Source organism: Symphalangus syndactylus, chromosome X, assembly GCF_028878055.3.
Source record: "Symphalangus syndactylus isolate Jambi chromosome X, NHGRI_mSymSyn1-v2.1_pri, whole genome shotgun sequence".
Lineage (NCBI taxonomy): Eukaryota > Metazoa > Chordata > Mammalia > Primates > Hylobatidae > Symphalangus > Symphalangus syndactylus.
The window spans coordinates 62540383-62550812 of NC_072447.2; positions in this window are offsets into that span (position 1 = coordinate 62540383).

The window sequence follows — 10430 nt, forward strand, 5'->3', positions numbered from 1 at the left end:
TGCTACCAAAACCAGGGAAAAAAGCATACACACAAAAGGAAAGCTACAAACTGATATCTCTTGTGAATTTAGGTACAAAAACCCTCAACAAAATATTAGGAAATCAAATCCAGCAGTTTTAAAAGAATTATACACCACAACCAAGTAGGATTTTTTCCAGGTATGAAAGGCTGGTTCAGTTTTTGATACTCATCAATGTCATCCACCACAACAGGTTAAAGAAAAAAAGCATATGATCATATCAATTGATGTGAAAACAAAAACAACCCAGTGGCCAGGTGTGGTGGCTCACGCCTGTAATCCCAGCACTTTGGGAGGCTGAGGCAGGTGGATCACTTGAGGACAGGAGTTTGAGACCAGCCTGGGCAACATGGTGAAATCTCGCCTCTACTAAAAATACAAAAAAATTAGCCGGGCTTGGTAGCGGGCACCTGTAATCCCAGCTACTCAGGAGGCTGAGGCAGGAGAATCACTTGAACCCAGGAGGCAGAGGTTGCAGTGAGCCAGGATCACGCCATTGCAATCCAGCCTGGGCAACAAGAGCAAAACTCCATCTAAAAAACAAACAAACAAACAAAACCAGTTTTTTTTTTTTCTTTTCTTTTTTGAGACAGAGTCTCTCTCTGTCGCCCAGGCTGGAGTGCAGTGGCGCGATCTGGGCTCACTGCAGCTTCCGCTTCCTGGGTTCAAGCAATTCTCCTGCCTCAGCCTCCCAAGTAGCTGTAACTACAGGCGTGCACCACCACGCCCAGCTAATTTTTGTATTTTTAGTAGAGACTGGGTTTCACCATGGTGGTCAGGCTGGTCTTGAACTCCTGACTTGAAGTGATCTCCCCGCCTTGGTCTCCCAAAGTGGTGGGATTACAGGCGTGAGCCACTGTACCCGGCCCACCCCAGTATTTGATAAACGCCAATACCCAATCTTCTGGTTCTGTTCCCAGATGGACCTGCTTGTTCTTGTGGTCCAATAATAAGATGCAGACAGACTAGAAGAGAAGGGAGTTTTTTTCTGCAGCTGGCTACAGAGAGAAGGTCGGAGTAACTCACCAGACCCACCCAAAGTTAGGTGTTTTGTTAGCTTATGTATACAATTCAAACTCTATGCCTACGTGCAGGAGTGTTTCTTAATTAATCTAATTTTTTTTTGTTTTTTGTTTTTTTTGAGACAGGGTCTTGCTCTGTCACCCAGGCTGGACTGCAGTGGTATGATCTCAGCTCAGTGCAGTCTAGACCTCCCCGTCTCAAGCATTCCTCCCACCTCATCCTCCTGAGTAGCTGAGACTACACACCAGCGCCACTACACCCAACTGATTTTTAAATTTTTTGTAGAGATGCGGTCTCCCAATGTTGCTGAGGGTGGTCTCGAGCTCCTCCTAGGCTCAAGTGATCCACCCGCCTCGGCCTCCCAAAGTGTTGAGATTACAGGCGTGAGCCACCTCACCTGGCCATCTAATCCTCTTACCTAGGGGTCTGAAGGTAGGAAAGTTTATTTCTTTTTTTTTTTTTTTTTTTTTTTTTTGAGATGGAGTCTCGCTCTCTCACCCAGGCTGGAGTGCAATGGTGTGATCTCAGCTAACTGCAACCTCTGCCTCCCGGGTTCAAGCGATTCTCCTGCCTCAGCCTCCTGAGTAGCTGGGATTACTGGCAGGCACCCACCACGCCCGGCTAATTTTTATATTTTTAGTAGAGATGGGGTTTCGCCACGTTGGTCAGGCTGGTCTCGAACTCCCGACCTCGTGATCCACCCGCCTCGGCCATCCAAAGTGTTGGGATTACAGGCATGAGCCACTACGCCTGGCCGGAAAGTGTTTTTTTTTTTTTTTTAAACGAAGTCTCACTCTGTCGCCCAGGCTGGAGTGCAATGGCTCGATCTGGGCTCACTGCAACCTCCGCCTCCCGGGTTCAAGTGATTCTCCTGCCTCAGCCTCCCGAGTAGCTGGGACCACAGGCACATGCCACCACGCCTGGCTAATTTTTGTATTTTTTAGTAGAGACGGGGTTTCACCACATTGAACAGGCTGGTCTTGAACTCCTGCCCTTGTGATCTGCCCACCTTGGCCTCCCAAAGTGCTGGGATGACAGACATGAGCCATCGTGGCTGGCCAAGTTTCTTAATCTTAATCCTAAATGGGTTTTGGTAGGGGTCGCATGTGTAGGAATGCTTTTATTACTCTATCAGGTTTTGAGGTTGAGAAATCCAGGAGGGGTTTTCATGGTTTGTTTTTGCATTTCGGCTCTGGTACTCAGGCACCAGTTTTCCCAGGTCAGTATTCATTTTTTACTCCTGCTTTAATGTTTGACTTATACACTCATCATTACAACAAGGGGCTTATGGAGACCTGGCCTGCCACAGTTCCTGGAAAAGATGGAGTGGATACACTCCTCCCTGTTTCTCCTACAAAGTACAGCTGAAACCAATGGATGTTACATAGAAAACAAGCCTGAGAAGACTGCAAGGTACGGAAGAGCCAGCAGATGGCTAGGGATTCTGACTCGAGAAATGACATGGTGCTGAGCCCTGTGGGTTTTCTTATGCATTCAAGACCAGGTGCTGGAGAAAGCAGCAACCCAGAACACCAAGCAGTGCAGAAAAAAAAGACCCAGGAAAGCCTGGCGGGCACAGTGGTGCATGCTTGTAGTCCCAGCTATCCAGGAGGCTGAGGCAGGAGGATCGCTTGAGCCCAGGAGTTTAAATCCAACCTGGGCAACATAGTGAGACTTCCATCTCTAAACAAACAAACAAAAGACTCAGAGACCTGGGGAAACCTCTTCCCCTTAGCCAAAGGACCAGGTAAGGGGCAGCCTCCTAAGAGGGTGTGAACCAAAAAGTATCCCAGACAGGTCTCAATCAATGTTGAAGTTTACTTTGCCAAGGTTGGCCAGGTGAGGTGGCTCATGCCTGTAATCCCAGCACTTTGGGAGGCCGAGCCAGGCGGATCACTTAAAGACAGGAGTTCGAGACCAGCCTGGCCAATATAGTGAAACTGCATGTCTACTAACAACAACAAAAAAACTAGCCAGGTGTGGTGGCACATACCTGTAATCCCAGCAACTTGAAAGGCTGAGGCATGAGGATCGCCTGAACCCAGAAGGCAGAGGTTGCAGTGAGCCAAGATCTCGCCACTGCACTCCAGCCTGTGTGACAGAGCAAGACTCCATCTCAAAAAAAAAAAAAGTTTACTTTGCCAAGGTTAAGGACAATGCCCTGGACACACATCTGTGCCTGTGCCTTTCTCCAAAGATGATTTTGAGGGCTTCAATATTTAAATGGGAAAAGCGGGCTGGCGGGGAAAGAGGGAGGGTGTGGTCATCCACAGGTTGCAAGAGAAAAGGAGCAGGTATTTGAGATGGAGTCTCACTCTGTCGCCAGGCTGGAGTGCAATGGCGTGATCTCGGCTCACTGCAACCCCCGCCTCCCGGGTTCAAGCCATTCTCCTGCCTTAGCCTCTTGAGTAGCTGGGACTACAGGCGCCCAGCACCATGCCCGTCTAATTTTTTTTTTTTTTTTTTGAGACGGAGCCTCGCTCTGTCGCCCAGGCTGGAGTCCAATGGCGCGATCTCCGCTCACTGCAAGCTCTGCCTCCCGGGTTCACGCCATTCTACTGCTTCAGCCTCCCGAGTAGCTGGGACTACAGGCGCCTGCCACCATGCCCGTCTACTTTTTTGTATTTTTAGTAGAGACATGGTTTCACCGTGTTAGCCAGGATGGTCTCGATCTCCTGACCTCATGATCCGCCCGCCTCAGCCTCCCAAAGTGCTGGGATTACAGGTGTGAGCCACCCCACCCAGCCACGCCCGTCTAATTTTTGTATTTTTAGTAGAGACGGGGTTTCTCCATGTTGGCCAGGTTGGTCTCGATCTCTTGACCTCGTGATTCGCCCGCCTTGGCCTCCCAAAGTGTTGGGGTTACAGGCGTGAGCCACCGCGCCTGGCCAGGGGATTAATCAACTATGTATTATGGCTGGGCGCGGTGGCTCACTCCTGTAATCTCAGCACTTTGGGAGGCCAAGGTGGGCGGATCACTTGAGGTCAGACGTTGGAGACCAGCCTGGCCAACATGGAGAAACCCCGTCTCTACCAAAAATACAAAAATTAGCTGGGCATGGTGGCGGGTGCCTCTAATCCCAGCTACTTGGGAGGCTGAGGCACAAGAATTACTTGAACCCAGGAGGTGGAGGTTGCAGTGAGCCGAGATTGTGCCACTGCACTCCAGCCTGGGCAATAAAAGCAACACTCCATCTCAAAAAAAAAAAAAAAGGGGGCTGGGCGCAGTGGCTCACACCTGTAATCCCAGCACTTTGGGAGGCCAAGGCGAGCAGATCACGAGGTCAGGAGATCGAGACCATCCTGGCTAACATGGTGAAACCCCATCTCTACTAAAAATACAAAAAATTAGCCAGGCATGGTGGCAGGCACCTGTAGTCCCAGCTACTCAGGAGTCTGAGGCAGGAGAATGGCGTGAACTTGGGAGATGGAGCTTGCAGTGAGCAGAGATCATGCCAGTGCACTCCAGCCTGGGCAACAGAGCAAGACTCCGTCTCCAAAAAAAAAGGGCTGGGCACAGTGGCTCGCGCCTGTAATCCCAGCACTTTGGGAGGCCAAGGCGAGCGGATCACGAGGTCAGGAGATCGAGACCATCCTGGCTAACATGGTGAAACCCCATCTCTACTAAAAATACAAAAAATTAGCCAGGCGTGGTGGCGGGAGCCTGTAGTCCCAGCTACTTGGGAGGCTGAGGCAGGAGAATGGCATGAACCCGGGAGGTAGAGGTTACAGTGAGCCGAGATCGAGCCACTGCACTCGAGCCTGGGCGACAGAGCAAGACTCTGTCTCAAAAAAAAAAAAAATATGTATTCTGAGTGTTTTGAGAAAACCAAAGCTTTAGCAGCAAAACACCTGGGAAAGCTTCAGCAGAAAGTCTTTCTCCACCACAACAATGCTCCTGCCTACTCCTCTCATCAAAGGCAATTGTCATTTCATTTTTCCACACTTTTTGAAGTCCCCTTGTATTGTGGCTATTCATCCTTTGTCAACCATATGTGTTTGAAGCTGACTACGTCTTTCTGGGTAGACATATCTGTATGTTGTTCTAGGCAGATGGGCCCCACAAAACCACTGCACTCCTGTTATGGCTGGGAAGAGCAAGCAAATATTTCCTATGCCTCTAGGGGATACAGATTTAACCAAGAGTTAGACCTGGAAATACCCCATAGTCAGTTTGAAGGATAAAGCAGGAGCATCATACATGAGTCAACATCCAAGGACCACATAGTATCTGGCACATCTCAGAAGATGCCTGTATTGGCCGGGCACAGTGGCTCATGCCTGTAACCCCAGCACTTTGGGAGGCCAAGGCAGGCGGATCATTCAAGCCCCAGAGTTCAAGACCAGCCTGGGCAACATGGCAAAACCCCATCTCTACAAAAAAGTATAAAAATTAGGTGGATGTGGTGGCGCATGCCTGTGGTCCCAGTTACTCAGGAGGCTGAGGCAGGAGAATCACTTGATCCCAGGAGGTTGAGGCTGCAGTGAGCTGCGATGGCACCACTACACTTCAGCCTGGGTGACAGAATGAGACCTTGTCTCAAAAAGAACGAAAGAAAGAAAGCCTGTTTGAACTGAAAGGGAGCTAAGTGGGGGACAGATCCTAAAGGAATCCTTTGATTTTGTAGAAGGAAAACATAACATGCTCATTATTTCACTGAAATTTAAAGAAAATCCTCTTTGCTGCTATCCTTTGTATTTTGCAATAAAAAATTAGCTCCATAGGCGTAAATGTATTTTCTTTTTAATATTTACCTAATTAAATTCCAGATCCAGACACTAGCCTTAATAATGATTGTCTTTATAATTAACTAAAGGAATCTAAGTTTCCTTTTGGCTGTGGGGGGAGAGAGTCCAATCTCCATCATAAAGTTAGTTTACACCATCTGATTTGGTGAAGTGCTGAATTGAGAAACTTTGACAAGAATGTCTGTCTTGAGTCCCTGTACAACTACAGAACCCTGTGAAATGCCCAGGATCGTTGCCAACGCCATCTCCATTAAGTCAAGTCTGTCCACAGTGGGGAGAGCAAAAGGTTGGTTAACAAATACAAAAGTACAGCTATAGGCCAGGTGAGGCTGCTCCCGCCTGTAATCCCAGCACTTTGGGAGGATCACTTGAGCCCAGGAGTTCAAGAGCAGCCCATGCAACATGGTGAGATCTTGTCTTCAATAAAAAATAAAGGCCGGGCGTGGTGGCTCACTTCCGTAATCCCAGCACTTTTGGAGACTGAGGCGGGCGGATCATGAGGTCAGGAGATGGAGACCACCCTGGCTAACATGGTGAAACCCCGTCTCTAATAAAAATACAAAAAAATTAGCCGGGCGTGGTGCCAGGCGCCTGTAGTCCCAGCTACTTGGGAGGCTGAGGCAGGAGAAAGGCGTGAACCCGGGAGGCGGAGCTTGCAGTGAGCCGAGATTGCGCCACTGCACTCCAGCCTGGGTGACAGAGCGAGACTCCGTCTAAAATAAAATAAAATAAAATAATAAAAAATTATCCAGGCATGGTGGTGCACACCTGTAGTACCACCTACTTGGGAGGCTGAGGCAGGAGGATCGCTTGAACCCAGGAGGTTGAGGGTGCAGTGAGCTATGATGGTGCCGCTGCACTCCAGCCCAGGTGACAGAGTGAGATCCTGCCTCAAAAAGAAAAAGTCACACTGTACCCCATAAATATTTACAATTATTATGTGTCTATTAAAAATAATAGGCTGGGGCCGGGCAAAGTGGCTCACATCTGTAATCCCACCACTTTGGGAGGCCAAGGCAGGTGGATCACCTGAGGTCAGGAGTTTTAGACCAGCCTGGCCAACATGGTGAAACCCCATCTCTACTTAAAAAAAAAAAAAAAAAAAAAATACAAAAATTAGCTGGGCATGGTGGTGTGCGCCTGTAATCCCAGCTACTCGGGAGGCTGAGGCAGGAGAATTGCTTGAACCCAGGAGGTGGAGTTTGCAGTGAACTGAGATCACGCCACTGCACTCCAGCCTGGGTGACAGAGCAAGACTCTGTCTCGAAAATGATAATAATAATAATAATAATAGGCCACTACACTTGTAATCCCAGCACTTTGGGAGACCGAGGCGGGCGGATCACTTGAGGTCATGAGTTCGAGACCAGCCTGGCCAACATGGTGAAACCCCGTCTCTACCAAAAATACAAAAATTAGCTGGGCGTGGTGGGATGTACCTGTAATCTCAGCTACTCGTGAGGCTGAGGCACGAGAATCGCTTGAACCCAGGAGGCAGAGGTTGCAGTGAGCCGAGATTGTGCCACTGCACTCCAGCCCAGGGAACAGAGAGAAAACCTGTCTTAAATAAATAAGATAATAAAAGCAAAAAGAGGAATGTTTGTCCTTGAAATTATTACTTTAGCAAAGAAGGCTCATAAAACCTTCAAATGACACCTGAAGTTATAATTGAGAATATGTTGTCTATGTTGTAAATGATATCTCTGAAACTCTAAGTGCTGTAAATAAGGATTTTGAACTCCTGGCCTCAAGCGATCCTCCCATCTTGGCCTCCCAAAGCGCTGGGATTACAGGTGCGAGCCACTGCGCCCGGCCGTGGATTTCAGTCCCAGCCTTGCCCTTCTGAGGCAGTGTAGTCATGGGAAGTTGCTTCGCCTTTTTGTGTTTCAATTTCCTCAAGTGCAAATGAGGACAAAAGGCAGTTTTGTGTCACCTCAGACGTGGTCCTAAATGGGCGCACTGGGATGGTTCGCATTTTTTAACGTCAGAGCATCAGTCTCTAAAGATCTGCCCCTAGGTTGGGGTCAGGGGTGTCAGAGCTGCCCTGCCTGTCAAGCCCTGTTCTCCAACTGCCACTAAGAGAGCAGCGGAAATAGGAACACTGAAACCAGCAGCCCCAGACTCAAGGTGAAGTGCGTGCACCTCTCTTCCGTCTCCCTTTTGCTCCTCCTCCCTCTGCATTGACTCCATCTCTTGCTCCTCTGCATCCGTCTTACCTTCTCAATCTCGTTCTCTCTCTGCTCCTGTTTTTCTTTTTTCCCTGTTATCTCTGTCTTGTGTCTTTATCAATGTGTCTTTCTCCTTCTTACTTGTTTTTTTGGACGGACCAGGCTGAAGTGCAGTGGCGCGATCTCGGCTCACTATAACCTCCGCCTCCCGGGTTCAAGCAATTCTCCTGCCTCAACCATGCAAGTAGCTGGGATTACAGGCACCCATCACCGCGCTTGGCTAATTTTTGTATTTTTAGTAGAGATGGGGTTTCACCATGTTGGCCAGGCTGGTCTCAAACTCCTGACCTCATATGACCCGCCCACTTCAGCCTCCACAAGTTCTGGGATTACAGGCATAAACCACTGCACCTGGCCCCTCCTTCTCACTTTTTTTTTCAAGACAGGGTCTCATTCAGTCTCCCAGGCTGGAGTGCAGTTATCTGCAACCTCTGTCTCCCAGGTTCAAGCAATTCTCCTGTCTCAGACTCCTGAGTATCTGGGACTACAGGCATGTGCCACCATGCCCAGCTAATTTTTGTATTTTTAGTAGAGACGGAGTTTCACCTTGTTGGTCAGGCTGGTCTCGAACTCCTGACCTCAGGTGATCCACCCACCTCGGCCTCCCAAAGTGCTGGGATTACAGGCATGAGCCACCACGCCTGGCCTCTTGGTATCTTTTTCTGCATCTCTATCTCTCCGTAAACTCTGGCTTCTCTTTCTATGTCTTTCTCCCTATTCTTCTCTTTCTGTCCCTTTGATTCCCCCATGTCTGTCTCTTTCTCCCTGATCTGTCAGGGTCTGTCCCTGAGGAAGTGAGTAAAGTGATCCCACACCTGTCAGGGCTGGACCCCCTTGCTTTTCTCTGATCCCACCCACCTCCTTAACCCCTCTCGCCCACTGACTATTTCCCTTCTCCTCATGCAGACAGGTGGGTGGCAAACTCAAGGGCTACCGGGGTCACACTGTGAAAGCACCAGCCAGGGAGACTGCAGCAGAAAAATGAGGATGCGGAGCTGAGAGATCAAGACAGATAGAGGCAGAGACTAAGGGTTTAGGCAGGGAGGAAGCAGGAAGAAACAGGAGGAGAGCCGCTGAAGTCCTTGCTGGAAGCAGATGGGATTAAATGAGAGAGGAGACTGGGAGAGTGCCAGAGAGAGACACCAAGAGGATGCAGGTGAGGTATCTGTCCCCTGAGGCCCCGCAGCTAGAGTGTGGGTGGGCGGCAGCCGGAGGAGGCCTGGCCTGAAGCCAGCTCACAGCTCACCCGCTCCTCACTATGTCTCCTGTGTTTGCCTGTATCTGACGTGGTATTCCCCTCTACCTGCCTGCGTTTCTGACCCTCACGCAGCTTCTTCTATTTCTTAGCGTCTCTCTCCTTCTTTTTGTCTCTGTCTCTTTTCATTGATCTCTTTCCACCTCTCTGTCGGTCTCTACCTCCCTACGTGCATGTCTGTTTCTATTTCTCTCTCTCTCTTCATCTCTCCATACCCCGTCTTCCCTTGGTCTCGGTAGTCTCTTCTCGTCGAAACAACCGAGGGTCTCACCCCGTATTCCCTTCTTTTAGGAACAGAGGCTGCCGGCCCCCGGCCTAGGTCAGTCAGAGGGCGGGGCCTCAGGGCTCGCCCCAGCCGCGCCCCAGCTCGCGAGCCGCGGAAGACCCAGGGCGCCCCAGCCCCACCTCGGGGCCTGGTGAGCCCGGGTGATGCCGTTGACGCCAGGCCTCCACGGAGTCCCCCCTCCCCCGGCACCGTCCCCAGCCGCCCTACGACTCTCACGCGAGGCCCCTAGCCTCGGTTTCCCAGCCCGCTCCCTCGCTTCTAAACATGGTGCTGGTCCCGCCCCACTCCAGGTGACTCCGGCCTCCCAGCCCCGCCCCAGCCAGCGGCCGGAGGAGGCCCCGAACGTCGCCGCAAGCGGTCAGGCCACCCGGGCCGAGGGCGCGCTGAAGGACCGCTCCTAGGCCCCGCGGGTGGGTCCGGCCGCCCCCAGCCTGGAGACTGCGCAGCGGGCCCCGCGCGCAGGAGAGGGGCGGGGCATGGCGGTGGGTCCAGAGGCTGTCGAGGGCGGGAGCCTGCGGGTCTCGGGGAGCATGGAGGGGCGCAGCCTCAGAGGAGCAGGGTGGTTGTAGGCAGGTGGGGCCCGCCGCGGCCTCAGGGGACGCTGCTGAGCGAAACGACCAGGGCGGGGCCGAAGACCCCGGGAGCGTGGAGCCTCCAGCACTCTCGGAAGGGAAGGGCCTCCAGGAACTACTCTCCAGGGGCGGCGCTAGATCCACGCAGGTGAAGGCCTGCAGGGGGCAGGGCCGGCACAAAGATCCAGAAGGGGCGGGACTAAAGGAGGCATTGGCCGGGGCGGGACTAAAAGAGGTATTGGCCCCAGGACACAAGGAACTCCCTGGGTCTGACTGGCGCTCCGGTCTCAAAGATG